Consider the following 24,671-nt stretch of genomic DNA (forward strand, 5'->3'; position numbering starts at 1 on the left):
AGCTTTTCTGACTTTTAGAATTATATAATAACAAATTTTGATTATTTGTGTTATGGGGTCTATAATAATTTGTTTCAGCATGATAGATAACTAATCATGTCAAAACTTACAAGCTCATGATGACAGCTATTCTCAAACACAAACTATGTCTCCTTTACTCTCTCTTTTTTTTTTCCTCTTTCTCTATCAATACCCCAGAATTTAGAGAGCTTTCATGTTTCCTTGACTTCTTTTGTTGTTTGTTTGTTGGATGTTTTCTTTTTTAATTTAATTTTTAAATTTATTTTATATACTAGCCACATTTCCCCCTCCTCCCCTCTTCCAGCTCCCTTCTACCTTCTCCTAACCCACCACCCTATCCACATCTCAGAAAGAGTAAGGCCCCCCATGGGGAGTCAACAAGCCTGGCACATTAAGATGAGGCAGGACCAAGCCCCTCTCTCCTGTATCAATGTTGAGCGAGAAATCCCATCACAGGGAATGGTTTCCAAAAAGCCAGCTCATGCACCAGGGTAGATCCTGGTCCCACTACCAGGAGCCTCTCAAACAAACCAAGCTACACAACTGTCTTCCACATGCAGAGGGCCTAGATATGTCCTATGCAGGCTTCCCAACTCTCTATGTAGAGTCCATGAGCTCCCATGACCTCAGGGATTATACAAGCCAGGGGGGTTAAAATTATGATAGGGAAGCTCACAGAGACATCCTTGCCTTCTTAGTGTGCGTTCACACCATTTATTTCTCATATTTTACACATCATTTCTGTTTTACATCAATATTGCTAATGTTATATTATTAATTAATAAAACATGGCATATTTGTTCAGTTCTTTTAGCGATAATCTTAGTTAAGATAATAACATATGTGAACTAAGATAACAAAGATCAAATATTTCTTAGGATGAAAAGGGGAGGAAATCACAAATATCAATATTTATTTACCTCTATGAATATTTGCCACTTTCATGAAAAAACTATTTTGAAGAGCAAAATGATAATTACTTCTATTTCAGTAGGATCATTGAAAGATATCTCAAATTTATAAGTAAATCATAAATGGAGCACTCACAATATATACATATATATTATATATAAGATAATTTAAAATAACCAAAATTATTAATATTGATTTTAGTTCAGGTCCAATACCTTCAAACTGACACTTTGGACCCTTATTAGAACGTATTTCTATTCACCATGAAAGATGCCCAATAAAATATAAGAAGGGAAAAAAGATACTAAAGGATTAAAAACTCAGTTCAGTTTTGTAAATAATGCATCTTGAATATTCTTGAATTAGCCATTCACATGAGTTTATCAGAATGCAGTATTCGGCTAAGCTGAAAACTAATCCTGTTTCAAGCATGGCTCAATGTGCTTTAGAGAAAAGAATGTGAAGGCTGAATGTGTGGAGCGCATCTGACTCTGCATTCACTATGAACGAAGAGCAGCTGGGGAAATAAAATGCTTTCCATGCAGATGAGCAAGTGTTCTACAGAAACTGTTTCCACCATTTTCCTAATAAAAAGATTTTCCTCCCTTTTAATGCAAACATAATCATAAAGGAAAAATGTTAAGGAATTCACTGTAAAGTTTGTCCTTAGAAAAGTACACTGAGCTTTAAAATTCCCTCACACTGAACATGTGTGTTTCCAAAGATGACACACCTACAGACATAAATAGCATAGGATGGGAAAGTTTGCTTTCAAGTAGTCATTTGAGATTGAGAAGATTAATCCCCGTGACTTGATTTCTTAGCAGGAAAACTAAAAGTTTATTTAGCCCGCAGTATGCAGAAACACTAGATTATATCTGAGGAAATAAAAAGAATGGCCGGTGCCTTCCAACCACTGTTCTCACCTCAGCATGAGGCTAATTCACAGCCTGACACCCATTACCGTGAATGAGGTTTGCTTATTTTAGAATTTATGTGAATAAAATAATATAGTGTATCATCTTTTTAGATTTGGTTTCCTTATTTTAACACCACTTTTGAAGTCACCTCTTAAAGTTAAGTCAAAATAATAATAATTTTGAATACAAAATACAATTGAATGAATTCTTTTGCTTATAACATTTTATCGCCGGGTGGTGGTGGCGCACGCCTTTAATCCCAGCACTCGGGAGGCAGAGGCAGGCGGATCTCTGTGAGTTCGAGACCAGCCTGGTCTACAAGAGCTAGTACCAGGACAGGCTCTAAAGCCACAGAGAAACCCTGTCTCGATAAACCAAAAAAACAAAAAAACAAACAAACAAAAAAAAAAAAAACATTTTATCTTTTGACAGTTCTGCATGGATTTTAACCACACTCAACCCATTTGCCCTCGTGTACCCCCTCAATCCCCTTGAATCACACCTTCATCTCAATTTGCTCCTCTTCTAACCTTTATCTCCACAAGCTCCTCTTCACGTTTTTATTTATTGTAGTTCACTGAGAGTAGTTATAGTTGCTCTAGTGTACTTGGCTGTGGAGTTACCTACTGCACCATGGACCACTAAACACTGTATACAGCACTGAAGAAGAATGCCCCCCCCCAACTCAATAAAATGATGGATAACTAAGATAAATAAGATAAAAATACTAAAAATGAAAGCTCTGCCTCCAAACCCTTTCCCTTGAGACACAAAGGTTGCTGAGTTTTTGATTACCTGCGGAGAGAAATTTCATGCACAGGTGAGCTTCTAAACACACCACTTTCCTCCCACAGAATTAATGATATGCTGTATGGAGAAAAGACGAGTTTAGGAAAGGGCCTTTTAAAATACGTACTCTACAAGGCCAACTACCCCTGCTGTCGTTATTCAACCCATTGCTACCAAATGTCCAAGTGCTTTTAAAAGTAGTATCATTTCATTTGTGTCATACTTTAATTAGGATTGCATTCAAATATTAAGATGTATTGATTTCACTATTTTAGGTGTAGAATTGTTATGTCTGCAGGTAGGTAGGTCTGTGCACATGCGTGTCCAGTGCCTTCAAAGGTCAGAAGAGGGCAAAAGATCCCCTGGGGCTGGCATTATAGATGATTGTGAGCCAACATGTGAGTTCTGGGAATCAAACTATGGGCTTCTGGAAGAACAGTTAGTGTTCTTAATCCCTGAAACAGTTCTTCAGTGGCCAACTTGCAACTTTGCATCTTTGATGTAAAATACTAAGGATCATGTCGGTCCCAGTGTACCCCAGTAGAAGATAACTCATGTTTGTGTGCACTATAATTTGGTAAGGGCATTTAGATGATTTGGGTTAAAGTACAGTCCATTTTCTCCACTAGAAAACTGCCACATTTCCTTCTATAATTAATAAGCAATCTGTGAGGAGATTCTTTGTGCCTATGTATAAATTTGTTTTCATCAAGAAATTATTTAAATATTTAATGTATAACGGTAAGTGGCCTGAATTAATCATAACCATAGTGCCAAAAAATAATAACATTGAAAACTTTTTTCAATTTTTGCTAAGTTCTGGTGCTAGGCTGCCAGTAAAACTAACTGTGAGGCATCTCTGGCTCTTGTCTCTGCCTCCTGAAGTCCTCCTTGTCGTCTTCAAACAGCTCAGCTTACAGTTCCATCAGAAAGGAATATACCCGGAGAAAGAGAAAGATCTGGAGCTCTAGTTCACAGCAAATAAAAGTTGTCCTTCCTGCCCATCTTGTTCTTGTCCCAGAAAAAGGTCACACTTTCTGTGAGATTTGTGCACACATACAATTTGCTTCCTGTGAACTGTCGCCTCAGAGATCCTGCCCCGAGTCTGACCTTTGTTCTAAGGCTTTTGTATAAGTTATCTCTTTAGAAAATGAAATCTGGATCTTTGATTTTGAATCCAATCTGCACCCTTGACTCTAGAAGCCAAATGGTTTTAGCAAGTTGCTTCTGGAGTCAGCCTTGGAGGAAGAATTGTTCACAAACACCTCTGCCATGGATATGATTGGGGCAAAAACAGAAATGGCAGAAAACGATCTCGATTCTTGAACAATCTAAATCTTTGATTCGGGGTCCCTTGGCCTTGACTTAATCCTAGGTCTCATGAAGTTCTAGTATTTTCTCGAATAGAAGCCTCTCTCTATGATCTGAAACTGAACTGCAGTCTTTCTCTCTGTTCCGATTCACAGGCCCATTTTCACTTGCATAACAAAGGTAGAACAATTGGCAGCTTGAGGATGCTCAGTTGATTTCCTGTGATTTTGTTTCTGTTGCAGCTTTAATTTGTGTAACCGTCTTGTTTGGAGAGTTTTCCCTAACTTTCCTATTTTGGAAGAGAGTCCCGGTGCCTAAATATTTAATTAGAAGAGTTCGGTTTACTTCTTGTCTTGGCGCAGTCACGTGCCTGCATGAGGAGCTGAGCCTTGATAGGATCTATGAGGCAAGATTAACTTTCTCAGGAATTGGTTGGGATGTCGTAGAAAGACACAATGGGTTCACATGGAGATTGTCAATTTAGCAAGAACACAATTTAGAGAGGGGAAACCTTGCCTTGCTCACTGACGCATGTGCAAGATGAAAGGCTGGCAGCAGCATTGTGTATTTATGATAATTTTGCTTTAGCGGGGCAACCGAGGCCATCTACCAGGGAATTGCAGTAATTAGATGAGGAAAGTGATTGTTCCATAAAACTCAGCTCAAATGTTACAGTGAAGCAGAGAGAAATGAAGAATAAAGAGTGTTTCCCAAATCAGAAAAGATTGTTTTATTGTCTATTTTACAAGCATAGTTAGGATGTTAAATTGGAAACAAATCTAGCTGGAAAGCAGTAACATACCAGATTTGGTCATCAAATTAATTCCGTTGTAATGGAATGTGAAATTTGACGGAAATGAAGAGGAATTGGATTTAGGCTGCCTGTGCTGGTGGCTTTCAATTATAACATAACATAATCCACATCCTCTTGTTAAACATAAAAATAAACGCTGAGCAAACAGAGGCAAACACCAAACAGGAAACATAAAGACATTGGCAATCCTGACTCTCCCAAGCTTACCTAGGAGATCATCTGAAAGGAGGCGTGAAGTAGAAAGAACTGACAATGTCCTCTACCGTTCCACTCTACATGACTCTATGGCTATAATTTATATTTGGGAAGAACCAACATGTCATGGCCCACAATGAAAGAATAAAGTTGGCGGACAGTTCATGTCTTCTTTTAGTTAAACAAATTTAGGATCATCTCCTGAACAGCACTCTGTATGCTGTCTGTGCTATTTTTAAATGGAAAGAAATAGGGAAAGTCTAGCCAGTGCTATGGTAACCTCTGCTACCATGGATACTTCTGGAACAGCATGATCTTGGAAAACATGATAAACTTACTCACCTCATGTTTTAGTTCTAGGATGTAGCAGAAATAAATTTTGATCACTTTTTGATCACTTTTTCTGGGTCTCCTCTCTATCATTTTTTTTTTTTCAGTTTTGTTACTGAAGAGAAAACCGGGCCTTTTCCATTCTACTTTGATTTTTCTGCACAGAAGTAATAGATGAAGGCAGGCTGCCCAACCTCAGCTGAAGACCACCCTTCAACTCAGTACCTGGCTGAACAACAATCAGTCATGATTTCTGTCATAGATACCTTTTTATAAGTTTAACTACTTTTCAAAATAATTGAATGCATGGGTGCAGATGTTCAGAGAGGCCAGAAGATGGAACTGAATCTACTGGAGCTGAAGTTACAGGCAGTTCTGAGACCCTTGGTATGAATTCTGAACTCCAACCTGGGGCTTTCATAAAGAGCAATAATTGCTCATAACTGCTCAACCACCTTTCCAATCCCGTGTCCATAGCATTTTATACTGAAAACATGTTACAATGATAATAATTCAATTAACTTTAGTTAAATAAAATATGCCATAAATAGTTGCACCTATTTCTCTTTGTATAATGTGGCTACTAACAAGTTTTAAATTGTATGTGTAACCTGCATATGTTACTCCAGAGTAGTGCAGAGCTAGACCATGCACAAAGTAAGACGTTGGATCACTATTTTGGGGTCTGTAACTGAGAAGTGAGTGAACTGGATTCTTTGGTAAGACTTACATCTTCTCCAGAGGGTGGGATAAGAAGAACCTATGAATTTTTATATTAAGTTTATGAAGTTCTAGGGAATCCAGGGTGAGAAGACCTTCTGGCACATTGTCTCCGTTGTAAAAGTCATGTTTATGCAGGAACACCACATATCCACACATAGTAAGACAGTTGTGTCATATTTCCTGAGAAGGTGTGAATAAATGTCTATTCGTTTCAAGTCAAACACTGAAGTAATAATAATTCTGCAAAATCCAACTTGGAAAACAGATGATTTTATAGGCGTATTTTACAGGAGTACATGTGAGGGGCTATTTACAGAAGCTTGGGCGGTTAGAAGGCAGCTATCAAAAAGCAGCCCAGAATGAATGACAACTCACCATACCTGCAACCCTAGAGCGCTCTGAAGGACTTGTAAGCAGTTTAGCAGGTGAGAAAGTTTTCTCTCCCTCTTGCCATATATATATGAATGAAGAGGGCTTGTGAATCTTGTTTCAGGAACTTGCAGAGACTTATGACTTAGTTACTTCCTAGTCCTAACAGTCCCCTCTTTAGAATTCTCCCTTTAGTAATTCATGTTGGAACAACCTAGTTTTTTAAGAGATGCCCTCTAGGATGGAGATGTTTCAATTCAGAAAATGATCTTGCATGGTGAATAGAAGGTCTTGTCTCTATATTGAAAAACACTGTCCTGATGAGTTAATTGAATTACAGAAAATCTACTCATTTTTCAGAGATCCAAAGGTAAGAAACTGTTTCATATTTGGGTTAATCAGCAGCAAAAAAAAAAAAAAATCCTAGGTAGCTAATCATTTACCAGAGAATATACATATGAGTAGCTTGGAGTTAAATAAGAATATTTGACTAATTCAAGTAAGGCACTCCAGCTGATATTTGATACTTTGCCCAGATTCCCATCATGTGCTATATTCTCTAATACCAAGGATGGTATGTGTTGACTGCCAGCCAACTACAAACGCCGCATATGAGAGTTGTACAAGATAAATGGGAACTCAGCTTCCCTGGAATATACAACCTCTATAGAGAATTGCCAGTCAACCAAAACTGACTGATAAGGGACAAAAAGACTAGCATCTCTTATCTTTAATGCGACTGATGGTCAAGTGGTTCCTGTGATGTTTCCTTCATCTTCTCCCCAAAGCACTCTTGTTGTAGGAGGCTGTTTGTTTGTTCCCGGCTGCTCAGCCCCAAAATAATCACACAGAAGCCATATTATTTGCAATACTGTTTGACCAATAGTTTAAGCATATTTATGGCTAACTCATATTTTAAATTAACTCATCTCCATTAATCCGGGTATCACCATGAGGCTGTTGCTTACCCGGTAAAGTTCCACTGTCTGTATCTGGCAGGGCTACATGGCTTCTTCAGACTCCATCTTCTTCTTTCTCCCAGCATTCAGTTTAGTTTTCACCACCTAGCTAAATTCTGCCTTGATATAGGCTAAAGCAGTTTTTTTTATTCATTAACCAATAAAAGCAACACATATACAAAGGACTTCCCATATCACACTCTTAAAAACACATTCTTGAAACTCAGAATATTGATGTTACTTAATATTTAAAATACTCTGCATCCCTCCATTTAGGATTTTAGGAATTTACCGAGAGAAGAGGGAGGGTTACAAAAGCACCCGTCAGCTGATAACTGTAAGCCAAAGGCTCGTATTTCTCATTAGGTATGGACAGCAAAACTAGGCAAAGCACCTAGAACCATGCAGGTGTGAACAGAAGGTGAGAGAGACCTGGAATGGATGATTGATGGGGGCAGTGATGAGCATCATTCAGTCTACATGCAATTGCTCTTATTATCTTATAGTTTTAATAGATTGTACTAAAAGTACATTAGTGCTAACTGTGAAGACTTTTTAGGGATATAGTGTTGGAAGTGGCTACACAGCAGCGGGAGTTAAGAAGATGAAAGAAAGCAGGGCAGTGGGAGCATGAGGGTTAAGGATCTTGGGTTAAGGATGTGTGCGGGTTCCTCCTCGTGCAGTAGCTTGGAGTAAGACTTACCCTTGTGTCACACAGTGTTTAGATTTAGAATTAACAGCGTGAAACATTCTTAATCAGGAAAAATAAGCTGAATGATCTCCTTGCCTTCAAAGCACAAGCAACATCAAGCCTCTTAATTGTCCTTTCACTTCTGTTTGGTAAAACTCTTTCCCTGATGAGCCTTTATGATTGCTCTACACATGGCCAGATCCTCATTAAATTCTTATTAAGCTAAAGTTTAAGCTACTATATTGCCACTGATGTCTTTAAATTCTTTTCCAGTTCTAACTTGAAAACCCCATTGCCAACTTGACATTTATATTTGAATGTTTAATAAGCACTCACTTGTTAAATGGATGGCTATGCTATACATTTTCTAGATCATGCGCTCATAGTCCTGAATTAAGAACTTAACAAAATCAAATAAATTTTAAAAATTACTACAAAATGCAAAGGAAAGAACTCTTACTATGGAGTTGGTAAATATGGACCACGTGAATGTAAAGATACTTTCCTGAAATTAGAAACCTTGAAATGAACTCATTGGGTGATGAGGAAACCTTATATTGAGCTAATTTCTACAATTGGGGAAACAAACCCCTCTCTATCTAAAACTATACCTTACTTTTTCAAAAATTAAATAAATTTATTTTCTTATTTCTTATGCTTAATATATTTTCAAAGAAACTGGGCTTTATGCATAAAGAAATACACATCTCTAAATGTAAGTTCAGACCCTCACGCACAACACTATGATGACTATGATGGAGTGTATTTTACACAAAGTCAAAATAGTGTAGAAGAAATTTTTTTTCTTCATAGTATTTTTCAGGTTTTACTTCTAGGGCAGGATGAACAATACAAACAGTATTCATTTACAAAATAAATTTGCCTAGATAGGGAGGATTGAGTCATGTGAGCATGTATCTCACAATTGTCATCAGGGTCCTTTGGGTTCCTGCTTCATGAAAGAGTCTGCCAGACAATCTGCAGGACAGAAAAGAAAGTTACTGATAAACTACCAATATAGGTGGAACCATCTTTGAAATTTCCTGCTTCATGGAAAAGTCTGCCAGATACTATAGGCCTGTGGGCTAAAGGTTGGATGCCCCAATGTTATAGAAGAACTCTGGGTGTCTATTCGGGTAGCAAAATATCTCTGTAAATTCTAGAGCTAAGGAAGTTGCTTACAATGCACTTCCTATTAACTTCAGTAATATTATATCCTTCTGTAGCTTTTGATGGTGTTGAAGAATAGAGTTGTAGTTATCATTTTCCTTAGTTATCATAAAACATAAAATATATAAAAATATTATAACCATGATTCTTGCTTGATAAATGTTTTACATATGTAATTTTACTATGTTAAAGTTAAAACCTTCTTTTTTATTTAAACAGAAAAGGGAAGATGATGTGGGAAGTCCTTCTGATTATGTGTTGCTTTTATTGGTTAATGAATAAAGAAACTGCTTGGGCTTATGGCATGGCAAAATAGAGATAGGTGGGAAAACTAAACTGAATGCTGGGAGAAAGTCAGAGAGATGTCATGTAGCACTGGAGGAAACAGACACCCGGTTTCCAGGTGCTGGTAAATCACGAGCCTTATGGTATAATATAAAATAATAGATTCATTTAAGATATAAGAGCTAACTGGCAATATGCTTAGGATATTGGCCAAACAGTATTGTAATTAACTTGGTTCCTGTGTGATTATTTGGGGTCTGGACAGTTGGGAAACAAACAAGCAGTTTCTGCCAACAGGGATTTGTGTTCATTCTTATTGTATCTTGTTAAGCCATGTTTAGTGGATATCCCTGGAAGGCCTACTCTTTTTGAAGCGAGGAAGAGGAGTGGATTAGGGAGGAGGGAGATGGGGAAGGACTTAGGATGGATGGAGGGAAGGGAAACTGCAATCAGAATATGATGTATGAGATAAGAATATTTTTTTAAAAAAAAGAAGACTCGTATCTGCTGACCATCCTATGTGTCTATCATAGGGTTCATATTATTATCTATCCACCTAAAATTACATATAATACATATAAGTTTGTTTATATTTATATATACTCACACAGTTAAATACATGTTTTTCATTTAATCTGGCAATGATCCCTATAAAAGCCATAGCCTTGGTGCTAGTCAAGTCAACTCCATACATGGAGCAAAGAGCTCAGAACTCAAGAACAGGGAGCAAAAACCAGAAGCTGCCATAGTTGCTGTGCAGTAGGGAACAAGGAAGTAGGGGGTATGTTCACAAGCTTGGAAAATGTCCAAGTCGCCATGTACTTAGCTCTGCTGAGGTGGGGGAGTAGGTGAAAGCAAGCCAGGTGGGAAGGGGTAGGAGACCCTCTGGGCCGTGGACCTTTTAGCCTTTGGGACTGGTCCACCCAGGAGGTATGGAGTTGGGTGCCAGATGAAGAGGGACACTAAAAAGAAATCCTACACTAGCTCAGAACTGAATATAATAAAGGGTTATTTATTTAGGGCTACACTCATGGATCACAGTCCTCTGCCTGAATGGGAAATCCAGCCACTGAAAGAGAGAGGGAGTGTGGTGTGTGCTTTACAATGACATTTATAGTATAAGAGGCCTTGCCCAAGTTGGTGGGTAACTTAAAGGCTACTGGCTAAAGGATTTTCCTACAGCAATAGCCTACTTCTTCCCATGAAACTGAATACCAGCTGAGACATTCCACCTCATGGACTGAAGAACTACTGGATTCTTGACTTTTCTATTGAGAGGCAGCCATTGTAGGACCAGCCATACCATACCGGTTTCAAGCTGTGTGTATCTATCTATGTATGTATGTATGTATGCATATACATACATATATACATATATGTTTATATTGTATACATACACCTATATGCATATATAATGGGGGCAGGAAATAGAAGTGTGGCTTCTATGAATATATTGAATATATAATCATTATGTCTGCTTTGTTCCTTTAGAGAAAATAAAATTCAGGCTTATTAAGCCACACTTCTATTTCCTTTCCCAACCATAATGCTAAGTGCTTGTCAGTCAACATTTGTATTAGTAAAATGTATGTAAGAATGAAACATAGAGACATTTTAGTGTCCCTTGTCACAACTTCAGAAAGCCCTGTAAGGTTTGAGCTTTCCACAATTGCTCCATCTTTTTTTACCTCTTATTTTTGCTTTACTTTTGCTTTTCAGAATTGTAATGATAACAAAATCATGTTTCTTTCTAATCAAGGGTCTAGTGAGGTAAAAAGGGGAATATTTCCAATTTCTACTCTTTTTAAAAATTTCTGGGCCACAGAATTCTCTAATTGGTAAACTACATTTTACAACTTTATTCTCCTTGATATTTGTGAAGGGCCTGACCTGATAGCACTCAAGCTCTTATATCATAGCTACACATTTCATTGCATCTCTGAACATGCAATTATTTGTAGATATAACCACTGATATAACAGTTATATAACCACCCTTCTGTGTTTTTGACTGAGTTAACGTAATTTAATTATAAAGCTAAAAAAAAGAACTAATGTCCCAATATTCTAATTATGGATTATAATATTTTCCTAGTCAATAAAATGTCTGCATTGTTAAGGAAAGTTTACTTAGGAAGAGCGATGATGTATAAGTCTCACGTGGAAATGGATGATCCTGGAAGCACCCTCCATTTCTTGCCTGCAACTTAATATCAAATGTCTTCAGCTAGATGCTTTTATTATTAAAGTCTCTTTCTTTTGGAAATTGCAATTCTGAATGGCTTACAGTATTTTTTTATGGCCTAGTAGTTCCATTCAATGATATAACATCATGCCTTAATATTTAATATGGAATATGGAAAACACCAGAGGGGATAATTAAGTTCACCAAATGGGACACTGAATTCTTTCAAGAGCAAATGGTAAAAAAAGACTATTTTATTACCTTGCATAATAGAAGTTCTACTCTCAAATCAAACTACCTGAGCATGTTGAGTCCTTCTCTCTCTTTTTTAAGGAAATGGTCATGAATATAGTAAATGGTTTTATGAAAACTTTAAATAATGAAAGTAAATAAAACAGTAAGTCACATTTGCATCTTGCCTCACCCATCAATCAGCCCAGATAACTCAAAACAATGAGTAGAAAAAACATTGATAGACAATTAATATTCTACCATTTTTACATCACATGAATGCTTTTACATACCTCAGAATATAATCTCTAATTGAAATAATTATCAGTTTGGAATTACGTTCAATCACCTAAATAAGATCAATTATTTTTTGCCAACCAGAAGATGACCTAATGTTTGATTGGGAATAATTTAAATACATTCACAGTAATAGTCCAATGTCTACTACTAAATTAAATTTGTATATAATTTATATTGTCATTTTCTAAAATGAGTTTCTATTTTACTTTTTCATATCCACAATAATTTTTGTTCATTCTTTCAGTGTTAGACATGAAAGTGGGCACATAATACCTGCCTTTTCATTTTATTTTACCCCTATTTTTAGCGTTAACTTTTCCTCGTTGTTTCGCACTTGCTCCACGGGGATTCCTAAAACATAATTTACAGTTGCTACAAACACATAGCATCGCCTCCCAATCACTATATGTTGCTGCTTTGGGATTCACAACTTATGTCTCTTCCTTAAAAATTGTAAAAATATCTTCTGAAATGTGGTGTGTTTCCATAGAGACTCAGTAGTATAAATCATTTTGTACACATCCCAGGTCATTATGGAACTCTTTGGAAAGAGGCTATAATTTTACAAGACTCTAGTGTTTTTCTATATACAGTTTCTATGAAGGTAGAAGCTGACAGTAATAATATAGACTTCCAGAGATACTTAGAGACTAAGGAAAGAAAGCCAATTTTTTAAAGTAGGAGCCAAAAACTTTGTCATTTCAAAACAAAACCCACTTTATATAAAATGCACAGATTGAATGAGCTGTCCCACACCAAATAACTAGGATTAAAATTTATTACCAATCTTGCTAGGTGACTAGCATCCTCATTGTTTTCTGAGACTTTCAAATCTCCAGGTGTCAGAGGTCAACTGCATTGTTCCCAACACCTTGGGGAAAATGGTCTGTGATTCTGTCATTCAACTTCTGAGTATTTGAATGTGATAATTTTTACTTTGTTCATTTATATTCTCCTCATTTTGGCATTTTACCAAGTTACAAATCACTACTTAATTATATGAATATTAAATTTCTCAGCTGAGAACTAGTCTTTCTGGAATGTTCTTCCTTTGGTGACAAATATGCTGAAAGATCTGAGATTGTACAAACAAATGAAGACTCTCTTACCTGCAAGAAGGCTAGTAGACCCCTCCTTCCCAAAGTCATATACATCCATGAACTATGTAAGGACTGAGGAAAGGGAGAATATATATTTTGAGTATTGTCATATTTCTCCCACTGTAATGCACCTTCCTAGAGAGGACATTTATTTCCAAGTAATTTTCCTTCCCCAAAAGTACACCCATCCCTAAGTCTTAGGCATTATAACTAAAATAATTACTATAGAAAGTATGAAGAAGTCTATGCATATGTTATATTAAAATACCCTATTTTGTGTCAGGAACTTGAACATCTATAGATTTGACTTCTATGGAATCCTGAGGCCAATACCCTTATATTCTGGGAGATTGATGAACTTTGTTTCTTATAATGTGTTGTTTTAGGGAATCGTGACCAAAAATATCTATCCATGTTCAATAGAGATGCAATCATTGCAAGCCTATGTATCTAGTAGTCATTAACTCTTGCATATGACTTCATATATTTTTATTTAATGTATGCCAAATCCATCATACTAGCCATATATAAATAATTTTGGGAACAGTAATAATTATATTAAGAGAAAACAATTTATTTGGCAGTGACTACATCTTTCAATGCTAGACAAAGCTAGGACAGCTAGCTGTTGAAGCTTGTGCTCATGTAGTGTGTGTGGTGTGTGTGTGTGTGTGTGTAAATGTAAGTGCAGGTGCATATGGCTTCCACAACTGTGAGTACCAATACTCAGGACATCATCCACCTTCTATTTGGGAACAGGGTTGGTCTCTCACTGGCCTGGATATTGATAAGTAGGCTAGGCTGGCTACCCACTGAGCCTCAAGTATCCACCTCTCCTCCTCCAAGGTCCTGGATTACAAAAGTGCACCTTCAAGCCTGCCTTTTTATGTGTGCTTTAAGGGGCTCAACTGAGGTCCTTACGTTTCAAGGCAAGCACTTTGCGAACCACAAACCATTTCTTTTCTGGGTATTTGTGGAGTTTGGAATTTGTGGAGATGAAGAAGTTAGAAGTCTATAGTGGTATTGAGGGTTTAAGATACTCTGCATTAGCCAAGACCTGACGCGTGTTTTCCAATTCCATGTCTAGAAAATTCAGATTCACTGTTTGTCAAACATTTCTTTCTCAATCTTATTAAATATCAAGGTCTAATGTACAAGAGCCAAGTTTCCCAATAACTTCCCCATACTCTGTCAGTATGTGCTGACCTAGTCATGGCTTTCACAGAAGAAGATAAATGAGAGTGTTGTTCACTGTTGAAAAATGAGTGGAAGGATGCCATCAGATACATGAGAATCCTGTTTGTAGCTGGAATTGCTTCCTCAAGCAAGAGGACCCAGGCTCCCAGTTATAGTTCCGATTTCTATTCGGAAACTCAATGACACACCCACGCCTGTTGGCTGACATCATTGCAAATCCAAATCCTTGGCACTACACTAAGCAAAATGAAATAAAAATAAACAGGACCCCTCCTACTCTTATAGAGTTTACTTTTCAGTAAAGGTAATGAAATATTTAAAATGACAAAAACAAACATACATCACATGTCAAGGTCATGCAGACCAACCGACAGGGGTTTTGAAGTTTTAGAGAATCTAAGCTCCATAACAAGTAATCAAGAGAAAAGCATAAAAAGCTAAATTCATTCCCTGAGGCATCTCAGAGTGGTAATTTGTACATGAAGAGTTGCTTTCTCCTTTGGAAGAATCGGACTGATGCTTGAGCTCTGCTTATGAAAGAGCATTAGGCAGCACACAGATTCTTCCCCTCTTTGCACTCGATAGCGTAAATCTCTTTGTAGAGCGCACATTTCAACAGCTATGCAAACAAAGTCAAAGTGATGTGTCTAATTGAATCTTTAATATTCAAGTCAATTTGTTTGATCTCTCCCAACTGCCTTCCAGATTGTTCCCCAAGTCTTGTCTGAAGGTGATAATGGTGTGGCCTGCAGTTGCAAGAGTCAAGCGTTGTCACCATGGAAGTGCCCTTCATTCCTGACACAGTCTGGCTGGCAGAAATGAGCCTGCCCTTGAAATCCTGTGACCGTTTTCCTCTCACATTGCTCTTTTTATTATACAAATGAAGCACTCTCTACCGATTGGGCTAAAATGAAAAGAAAAAAGAATCACAAAACTCCCACATTCTTCAGAGATCTGAACTCAACCTGGGGACATCCAGCCTGGCTGCTCACAGAGACAAACGTTTAAACATCAATAGTAAGAGAATGGTCTGTGAGCTACCTTTAAGAAGAAAACTGATGCCCAAGGCCCCCAGCTTCCCAGATGACATTTCCGGATGCTCCACCAAACACATTAAGACTGTCTGCCATCAAACACCATTACACTAAGTCATTCTGAGACATCTTCCTCCTATTTCAGACTGCAGAAAATGATAGTTTAGCTTAATAACTCAATGGCTTCCACTGTTGGTGTATTGACTCTGAGCAAGAGTGACCTTATATTGTACCTGAAGTTTGGAGTAATATTATCAACTAAGCTGTGTTCAGATTGGGTGTGTTTGATTTGAAACTGAAACTGATAATAAACTAATGATACTCTAGTCCTGCCTATGCAATTTAAATACACAGGGTAGGACTCTAGAAACAGGAACCCAAAGCTTAAGGCTTTACTACTGTATGTCAATTTTTAGATTCCGTCTCTCGTGACTTGTGACTAAGGATATTCCTGCTTATGAATCAGGTCCGTCATAGATTCCACTCGGCAAAAATGAAATAAAATATTTAGTGTGGCACTTTAGGCACCACTTTTCTTTACTATTAATATCTTTAAGATTTTACGGTTTAAGTGTCCAGTGAAAATAGCCTGTCTCAGCCCATGTCCTCACCATTGCTGTCATTGCTGTCATCGTTATCATCACCAACGTTTACATTTTCCAACGCGTTTTACATTTATTATCTCATCAAATATTTACAGCTTTGATTGTTCCAATAACAAAATCCGCAAAGGCAGTGTCATCCCAAGATCGGGGGCGTAGGTAACAAGAGGGTGTTTCCTTGCACCGCATAAGCGCCTAGTATCTTGCAAGTTCCATGTATTTGTCCTTGACTTCCATTGCTCCAGCAATTTTTTTAAAAAAAAGAATTTAAGTAAGATTTGTATAACATTAAATCAAAGCCAGCCAAAAACCATCTATCACCTGTTTAAAAATCACGTTTCTTCTCTTTGTGGAAACTTACTTTATGCTCGTTGGAGCTTCCGCTTAGTTGTGCGGCTGAGGATGAAAGTAGGACCCCTTCCTTTCACGTTCCCTGGTCTTTGTTTGTTGATAGATATTTGAGTGAAAAGAAGATTATAGGGAAATCAATGTAAAATAGGAAAGCCAAGGGGCATTGTCAAAATTATTTAGGTAAAACAATGACATTCAAAATCAGAAGGATAGGTTAGTTACTTTTGATTACACATTTTTCCTTTTAGTAAAAATGGTTATGTTATAATACATGGTGTGTTTTTCTCAAATAATATATCCTTGATGCAGATGTTTCTTCCCTCCATTTCTCCAATTTCCCTCACCACCTCACCTCATATCCAGATTCAGTCCCTTTCTGTCTTTCATTAGAAAGTAAATAAACTTGTGTGGGATAATAATAAAACAACATAAAACATAATAAAATAAAACACAATAAGATAAAATAAAAACTTACACACTGAAATAGGACAAAAAAACAAACAGAAGGAAAAGAGCCAAAGGACATATAAGGTAATATGTATATCTGTGTCTGTGTAGTTTTTATAAAATTAAAATAAAAAGATACAAAAATTTTAAAGAAGAGAGAGCCCTAACACAACGTCATGAGACAAGGAACCCCCAAAGATGCCATTGATTTCCTTTTCTGTTGACCATCTACTACAGAGCATGCAGTCTACCCTTAAGAGTAGTTTAGCTGGGCTGTGGTAGCGCACACCTTTAATCCCAGCACCCAGGAGGCAGAGGCAGACATTTCTCTGTGAGTTGAGGCCATCCTGGTCTACAAGACCTAGTTCCAGGGGAGGCTCCAAAGCTAAAGCAAAACCCTATCTAGAAAAATAAAAAAAAAAGAAAAGAAAAGAGAAAAAAGAGATGGAGGAGGAGGAGGAGGAGGAGGAGAAAGGAGAAGGAGAAGGAGAAGGAGGAGAAGGAGGAGGAGAAGAAGAAGAAGAAGAAGAAGAAGAAGAAGAAGAAGAAGAAGAAGAAGAAGAAGAAGAAGAAGAAGAAGAAGAGAGTAGTTTATTTCCCCAACAAGTCTTCTCTTCTTCGGAGGCAACTAAATTTTCATTTGCAAGTAGTTATTGATTGGAGATGGCTACTGGATTAGGGACAGAGGTATGTGTCCACTTCTCCTTTCGTCTCCAGGACCCCGGTTGGTGCAGACCCATCCATGCTGCCTCAGTCTCTGTAGGTTTTATGTGCATCAATCATGTTGGCTTAGAGGGCTTTGCTTTCTTCTCGTTCACCATCCCCTCTTAGCTTCCAGAAGAATTACAAGGGACAACTAAATATGCATATGAATTGCTCGACTAATGTCCTGGCACATAGAAAACATTTGATGAAATTCAGCCATGCTCATTTCATGACTTTCCAGCCTAAACCAACATCTGGGACTTTCAAACTGAAAGTGTAAATAGGAAACCTATTTACAAAAAAGAGAGTACAAAATAATTAATGTGTATCAAAGAACCAAAAATTAATTATAATGCAAACAAAAATTTAAAGATTTCAGTCAAACAAATTAAACTTAAGTCTCTTCTCATTTTCAGCTCAAGACATTTATGAAGTCATGTGAATCCTCTCTAAGTATGTATCTGAGGAGAATTTAAGAGCACATTTCATTAAGGGGAGTTAAGATTCTAAATTAGAAATATAACAAGTTTTAGCTGATGCTTTTAAAAGTCCATTAAGGTAAGAAGAGCCCCGCTACTAGTCATATTCATTGATTTAGTTTGATGAAAGTCAAAGATAAAAATGTGGAAAAAAATAAGGATTAAACCAAATCCTATATAATCTTTCCAGTAGGATTACTTACGTCTGAGGGTTTTTCTCATCTTAAGATAGCACCTTGAAAATTCTGGGCTTACTGGGAACAAGAAGATAACATGAATCCTTTCAAATTTATTTAATTTTTAAAAATAACTTGCATCGGCTACATGGGAAAAAGGCTTAGTGTGAGAATAAACCCCGGGGCAACACTTGGATCCACATTCATTATAGTCCGCCGACGCAGTATCATTGTGTCAGGTTCAAAGTAAAATCAATAGCAAATCATTTGACTTTATAATAGCAGAAATATAAGACGCCACCAACTTAATCAAAGAAAACTGTCTCAAGAGGGAGAGGTAGTTACTTGTACCACATGAAAATACTATGAATGATTTTACCACCAAGTATAAGAACTATCTAAAATCTAGCTTTTATAGGAGTATACATATGTAATGTCATATATATACACTCATGTACACATAAGCATATGTGTGACATAAACATGTATAACATGCAAATGTACATGTATGTACCTACAAACATATAATTCAAGTTGAAAAGTGTCTTGACACACAAGTGACAGGTTATGACTGATTACTCCTCCTTGAGACCATGTGGGTTAATGGCTTTTCTCAAAACATAAAAGAAAAAATAATTCCCGGCAATCAAGAAGAATATATTTCTGATGACTTCAAATGGTAGTTTTATTGCATGAAACCTCGTAAATATGAATAGAAATGGTTTCTAACTTTCTGAGGCTTCCACTACTTTCTTGTATTTAATGTGTTTACTCAAGTGTTTTGAAATCTCCTTCTATTGGTAGCTACAAAGGAGATACAGTGAGGTTCGTTAATGGCTGGAATTGGCACTGACCCAGTGAGATACACATGACCAGAGCAGTGGACAGAAAACAGAATGTTCAGTGCTAGGGACTCTCTTCTTGGCTATTTCAACAGAAATAGCCTGGTGACCACAACTGTATTCCAGACAACAAAGGTGGGGGACCTCCCACTGAGCGTACAGGTTGAAAGAGTGGGTGGATATGTATGCATGAGAAATCTTTGGAAAGCCGTGTGTTTTATAAAATGATAAATTAGGTGAACTTCAAGGAGCTTAAGGCAACATGTAATTTAATCTTCTTTAAGATGAGGTCGAGAGAGGTACATGGCTTACTAAAGGGCTTGTATTTCTTTAGAAATAATGAGAACATTTGATTAGTTTAATTTATTTATTTTTTATTTCTAGTGCACTCTCACCCTCTGTAAATATTTAGAAAACACTTGTTATTTTGACTGTCAGGGTAGATTAATACATTTGCACTATGCTTTCAGAAAACAACCAATAAAAAGGCATCGGGTTAATAATTTGTTCTTGAGAAAGAGAAAAGATAATAAAAGTTAAGATATGAAAATTCACGACAGTTCAGGTAGGAAATGTTTGCATATTGGCTTAAGGTATAAAATAGTAATTATATTAATTTGTTAAGTCTGTTGGCCAATACGCTACTTTAACCACTAGGCTGATTCATATCTGACATTCAGCAAACATTAGTAATTATTATGTGAATGTATTCAAATAAAAAAAATTAATGTGACAAGTAGTAAGGGTACATGATGTGGGATTCCCCTCTATATGCTGTGAATATGTTTTATTACCATTGGTCAATAAAGAAGCTGTTCCACCAATGGCTTAGCAGAGCAAAGCCAGGTATAAAATCTGAACAGAGATATAGAGCGAGAATAGGCTAAGTCAGAGGGCTCCATGTAGGTGCCGAAGGAGACAGATGCCAGTACTTTACCTGGTAAGCCACAGCCTCATGGCAATACACAAAATAATAGAAATGGGTTAATTTAAGATATAAGATATAGGAACATGCCTAAGCTGTTGGCCAAGCAACATTGTAATTAATATAGTTTGTACATGATTAGTACAGGTCTGAGCAGCTGGGAACCAACAAGAAGTCTCCACCTAGAGGTCTACCCAAGGAGCTGGTCTACAAGATAATATTTAAAGATCTTTTAATCCAGTCTTCACTCCTGAAATGAAGAAACCTGAGAAAGAAACTGTAGGCCACATGATGACACAGACCATCAACTCAGAAATCAAACACAAGAGGATCATGAGTTCAAGGTCACTCTCATCTACAGAACAAATATGAAGGCAGCCTTAACTACTCAGTGAAAAGATATAAAACCTACAGCCAGCATCATAGGGAAAGACATGCTCTATATATTTAATTACTTACTATGCTCAGCAGATATTCAAAACTCTCCTTAATGGTCATTAAGTTGTTTCTCTTGCACACGGCATTGTTTAGTGGGCTGAGACAATGGCTCAGTAGGTAAGACTAGTTTTTATGCAGGCATAAGGACCTGAATTCAGATCCCACTGTGTACCTGCTCTCCAGCTTTGGAGAGAGAGACAGATAGATACCAGGAGCTTGCTAATCAACCAGTCAGGGAAAAAAAAATAGATGATGAGCTTTGGTTCAAGCCAATGAAGCAGAGGAAAATGCCCAGCATTTTTCTCTGGTGGTCTATCAGTCTTATGCATTTAACACACACACACACACACACACACACAGAGTTGTTTTATACAATAAATATTGCAATTACTATGATCCTGGCCTTTCTTAGTGTGCTGTTGATAGTAATCATGTTTCAAAATAATAGTTTAATACCTGTCTTAATTAGGGTTTCTATTGTTGTGAGGAGACACCATAACCATGGCAAATCATTTTTTTTTTTCTTTTGGCTTTTTGAGACAGTGTTTCTCTGTGTAATAGTCCCCACTGTCCTCGAACTCGCTTTATAGACGAGGATGGCCTCAAACTTACTGAGATTCACCTGCCTCTGCCTCCCAAGTGCACCATTCAGCTCATGGCAATTCTTATAAAGGAAAAACATTTCATAGGAGTGGCTTACATTTTCGCAGGTTTATTCCATTATCATCATGGTGTGACAAGGTAGTGTGTAGGTAGACCTGGTGGTGGAGATGAGAGTCCAGGATCTTGATAAGCAAGCAACAGGAAACGGCCTGAGGCACTGGGCTATATCTTGAACATATATGATAGTTCAAAGCCCACCTCCACTGTGACATACTGCCACCAACAAGACCATTTCTATTCTAATGAGGCCATATCTCCTAATAGGACCTTTGGGGTTTATTTTCTTTCAAGCCCCCATATTACCAATATTTATTAAATGGCTACTGTAGGGGCAGGCGAGAATATGGGAGGGCTGAGAGGGAGGAAAAGGAAGGGAAAATGATGTAATTAATAATGATAATAAGAATAAGAAGAATAATGATTCACCAGGAAACAAGGAAGATCAAGCAACTAAGACAGGAGATGATCATCCCCTGTGGGAGGAGGCAAACACAGAGAATCATTATACTTGCAGACACTGGGGGAAAAATTAAAGTAAAATGTTAGGATAATGAAGTTCATAAATATTAGGACCCAGTATCTTGAAGATCAAATATAATTGAGGAGAATGCAGAGTATATGCACAAAGACTTCCTAACGCGTGGCAGACCTGTATTTTAGACAGCCTATCATTCTAAACGCGTTGATGATATTCCTACCTTCTCTTTTGAAAAGGGATTCAGAATGAGAGGGACAGAAGATGCTGTGTGGGAAAGAGAGCATTAGGAGCGGGGATCCTGGTTTGCTAAAGTGCTGCAAGAGAGAAATCTGTTTCAGTTAGTAACTGCTTCTGCCTCCCTGCTTTCATGTTTTCTAGTTAGGAGGGTTTTTTTTTTTTGTTGTTTGTCTTTTTTTGTTGTTTTTCATTCTAGAAAATCTGTAAAAAATAAAGAGAAGCATTCTGTCATTGGTGGCTTTCTAAAACAAAGCATCGGTGTAGGCCAAATGCGATGGTTTCTTCAGCTTCGTGATTGAGGAGAGACTGATGAAGACATGCAGGAAGAGACCATGGGAAGTCACCCAGACAGTTCAACACACAGAAACTAGTAGAAGGATGAAACTGTTGAGCTTAAGGAGCTGAGCAGAATCTGGAGTGTACAACTTCCTGCAAAGTTCTCCTCCCTAAGTGGAACTGTAATCACTAAAGGCGTGGGCATCTCACAGTAATGTAACCAGAGTAAATTCCAGGTAATGCTGATCCATATGCTTTTCCTTCCACATGCCCTGTAATATCCTGAAGAGAGACCCATTGACAGAAGACAAGTGGCCGCCAGACAGCAGAACAGTTCGTTAATACTGGCCATCAGAAGGCTTCTGTCACCCAGAGCAGGACCCATAGAGAGGAAAGCTGATCTCTCAGAGTCAGCAGTAGACATCAGACAACACCTACCACAAACAGAAATAATAGGAAGAGTGAAATATAGCAAGAATTTTAATTGGTATTAATAATAAAAATCCAGAGTTAGATATTAGGGTAAATGCTGAGAGATCAGAGAAGCAAAGGAGCCAGCCACTAGAGAGACTTTTTACCTCTACCAAATCCTCAGACTGAAGAGGGCAAAATATTGTCTCCATGAATCCTCAGACTGAATCCCCAGATTGAATTCCATGAGCTTCTGTCTCCTCCCTCTTCATATTCCTCTCTCTGCCCAAGCATAGGCTTTCCTGTCTCCATCTTCCTTGTGTTGGGATTAAAGGTGTGTGACTCCCAAGGACTGGGATTAAAGGTGGGAGCCACCACTGCCTGGCTTTGTTTCTCTTTTAGACTGGATCAATCTCTTGTAGCCAGGGTGGCCTCAAACTCACAGAGATGTTTTTATCTCTGCCTTCAGAGTGCTGGGATTAAAGGTGTGTATCACTGCTGCCTGGTTTCTATGGCTAACTAATGGCTTGCTTCAGCCTCTAAATTTCAGGCACGATTTATTTGTTAGATCACAAACAAGATAGCACCTTAGTGAAGTCTACTAGAAAACAAATGTTTCTTCAGGGATCTGTCAGCTCTCAAGTTAGGTTTTCACTGGTGCAGAATAACATCAGGTCAAATGGTTGCTTTCTAAGCTTCAGCTGTAGCAATCTTGGCCACCATGCTCACATTTAACCAAGATTGGGGCCAATAAGTCCAGAGCGTTGGGATTTGGAAGGGCAGGGCATCTACAGGAAGAAAACAAATGATGTCTAAGATTATGCAACCAAATGTTCCTTAAATTGAACTGAGCTAACTCTAGCTAGACTACACAATTCTCACCCCAAGAGTGCCAAGGCGATGGTGCCTGAATAAAACAATCTCTCTACCCTTTATCTTCATCTGCATAGAAGTATTTTTTATAATCATGAATGCAGTGTGTCTTGTTTGATCAGTATGCTAGAATGCATCCAAACATTTTTGGGAGTGAGAACCCAGTGGGGAAATGTCTATCTCATAGTACTGTCAACCTTGTTACCCAAAGAGAAATACACAGGGTGATAGAAAAGGTAAAATACATGACATTTTATTGCTAATGAAATTGTTTATTGGGTTCTCTAAATTCTTATCTAGTGCAAAGGGATTCAAAGCATATTTAGAAGTTCAATTAAGAAAACAATTTTCAGTTTTTAAATAAACAATTAAATCTTACCACAGTTAACAATAGTTTAATTAAAATGCTATCTAGACTCCTGAAATAGGGGTGAGAATAGAAATACAAATTTATACAAAAGTAAACCTAGTTTTGATTTTTAGGAACTAGTTTTAGATATTTGGAAACAGCAAAAGAGACATTTAAGCATCTCTTTGAGGGGTAGGGGGTGTAGAGACCCAATTTTATAGAAGAATAATTTTATATAGTGTTTTGTCATTATAATGATAGAGGGTGGAAATTTAATTATAGAAAAGTGACTATAATACAAATGATTCTTTTTCTGTTCAGTAAAAATGAGCATGATCTGATATATATATATATATATATTAGAATATATATATTTTATTCTGTAGTAAAGTTGATTGCACATATTTTAATTCAAAATAGGAATTTAGCCAGTTTTGAATCTAACACTTTCCATTTAGCATTTCTAATTGCTTGATCATTTTGTCTTTTAAGTTCAACTTTGAACCACACTTATCATCTTATTGATTATCTTGATTAATCAGTGTTACAAGCATCTTTTATAGATTGCCATTTTATATTTGTATAAGTCATGATTTAAACTTCTTTGACAGTTTACCTAAGAGTTTTACACAATTCTTTTAAATGTGAATAGTACTCAATTATTTCACAGGTATTTACTGAGTGTTTACTTAGTCCCAGGTAGCTGTATCAGGTACCTAATGATACAAATTAGTTGTTTTAAGTTATTTATCTTATGTGCTTAAAATGATGGGGTATACCTTAATATGTCATATTTCTTTTTAATAATAAAATATAATATAATAAGATATAACAATAACTAGAACATTGGGACTGAACAAAGAAAACAGAAGAAAGAACCCTGG

The sequence above is a fragment of the Arvicola amphibius genome, chromosome 15, assembly GCF_903992535.2.
Source record: "Arvicola amphibius chromosome 15, mArvAmp1.2, whole genome shotgun sequence".
Classification (NCBI taxonomy): Eukaryota; Metazoa; Chordata; class Mammalia; order Rodentia; family Cricetidae; genus Arvicola; species Arvicola amphibius.